We start from the raw sequence: 2,608 nt of genomic DNA, 5'->3' as shown, positions 1-2,608 counted from the left end.
AAACCCTGGTGCATCCCTCCTTGATTTTTATTTAAACTGTGTTTTTCTATTTAAATTGTTAAAGGTTTGTTTGCTTGTTAGGGCATAACATTAGTTTAGCTTAGTTGTAGGTAGTTCGTTCAGGGAGGGATTTATTGGGGTATTATTAGTGCAGAATGTTAATTTGATGTTCCATGCAGAAAAATCCAATAAAAGAATTTTGAAATAAAACGGTCTTCATTAAAGGGATATTTCACACAGGAATGAAAATTCTGTCATTAATCACTCACCCTTGTGTCGTTCCAAACCCGCAAGACCTCCGTTCATCTTCGGAACACAATTTAAGATATTTTTGATGGAATCTGATAGCTCTCTGATCCTCCCATAGACTACCACGTACTACCACGATCAACGTCCAGAAACGTAGCAAGGAGATTGGTAAAATAATCCATGTGACATCAGGGGTTCAACCATAATATCACGACGCTACGAGAATACTTTTTGTGCGGCAAAAAAAAATAAAAAAATTTTGAGAGTATCCACTGAATGCAAACAGCGTATGTTGTTCTGTGTCAGCCGCACCACACGGATACGTTTTCTACGTTGTTTGTGCTTTGATTTGAGAGAAAACAACATATCCGTGTGGTGCGGCTGACACAGTTATTTATTATGATATATTATTAATATATATAACTTAAGGGTTTGGAACGACATGAGGGTGAGTATTTAATGACAGAACTTTCATTTTTGGGTGAACTAACCCTTTAAATGAAGTAGATACTATAAAAGACACAAACCAAGTAAAGACATTCTAAATAATACACACCACTGTGGTGAGAACCAGTTTTACCTGTTCATCCAAAGAGTGTTTTCACCCAGGGGCCAGCTGCATAAACAGCCACTATGTTAAGAACGCCTTAAGGACTAATCTGATCAAGAGATGGCCACAGATCTCACATTGAAAAGAGACATACTGAAAAACAGGAAAGGTACAGCAATTCCGATTGTAGTCATCCATAAATGAAAGCAACTTGCATACGTATTTTCAGTGTAGTTAAAGGGATAGTTCACCCAAAAATGAAAAATTGATGTTTATCTGCTTAATTTTTTTTATTGATAATAAAGGAAACTTCATTTGAAAACAAAATTGGAAACAAAAGCAAATGTAAGCTATCTTGAAATCATCAACGTTATCATTTGAATGTGTATTGTGCATTGTTATTGAGAGAGGAATTTTGTCATATGACATTTAAAAAAAAATTACTTTGTAGGATACCAAATCATTTCTTTAAAGATAGAAAATATGTGGGTAATACTGAGTCTACTTTAAAGCAAATTATTATAAATCTTCTTTATTACTTTTCATAGATTACATTGCTCTCCCTATATGCATATAGACATATGGAGATTTGTATTTATTTACATAGTTTACTTTACACACATCTCTCATAATCGGTGTAATGTTTGAATCCTATGTGAAAATAGTGCTCTTTTTTCTTCTTTATTTGCTGTAGAATTAAGGCAAGATACATATAAAAATGAATCAAACAAGAGCCAGCAAGGGGTATGTGTACACATTAATACAATATGTGATTAGTTAATGAATTAATAACAAAGCATTAATCATTATAATCATGTAGAACACAACTTCCACAAAAGGTAATGAGTAATGATGTTCTTAGTGAGGATAAATCCTGGTGTCCCAACATATGAGTCAGTCACTGATATACAAAGATCGAAATTATTGCCAATTAATGCAACATGAGTTAAGACAGCATAACCTCTTCCTTCACATTATCAATAGTAGTACATGATCTTTGCTTTAAAAAATATTAAACTAGACTTTTGTATCCAATATTTGAAACAATTTAGAACCCCCTAACCAGCCCCCCACCCCTTTCACACAAAACAATTAATAAATCAAATAAAACTTTATATGCATACATATGATGCAATTTTTTTTATTATATATTTTTTGTCTCGTCCTCGTTATCGTTGAGAGAACCTATTTCTAAGATAAAAGATGATTTTACTGTGATTAGTGAATTAGGTGTACCAAACAATCACTAAGCAAAGAAGAATTCAATATCTAGCCTAGGGGTGTGCGATGTTGACAAAAAATGATATCTCTATATTTTCTGGGATTTTATTGATAATGATTGATAACCAGACGATATTTTGCTGAGTGTGTTGCTCTTTAGGACTGTCATGGATAGCTGACTCTGTGTGGTGGTCAGTTCACAGCAGTGACAGAAATTAATATTTTCCAGCAAGTTTAAAATTATTTTTACCCTTTATGTGCATTTTTACCTTTGTAAAGTCATTTTTTTTCTAGGAGTGTGTCTTATATTTAATCAATAAAGTCAATTATAATAATAAGACATTTGGGGCAGTTACCAAACAAATAAAATCATTATCAACAAAATTCATGCAATGCAGAGGAGACACAGAAGCTGCATCTGAAGTGGCATTAGATGCACACTGATTATTGCAAGGCATGAATGCTCTAACCTGCAGTTACTAATGCATAAATAATGTTTTGATTGTATAATCTTAAAACGTTGAATACTGATATTTGAAATGATGTAAAAAAATATATAAAAAGGTACTTTAAAATGTGAAATTAAAA

The sequence above is a fragment of the Sinocyclocheilus grahami genome, unplaced genomic scaffold (assembly GCF_001515645.1).
Source record: "Sinocyclocheilus grahami isolate Dianchi unplaced genomic scaffold, SAMN03320097.WGS_v1.1 scaffold589.1, whole genome shotgun sequence".
Lineage (NCBI taxonomy): Eukaryota > Metazoa > Chordata > Actinopteri > Cypriniformes > Cyprinidae > Sinocyclocheilus > Sinocyclocheilus grahami.
Note: the sequence above shows the minus strand (reverse complement) of the source record.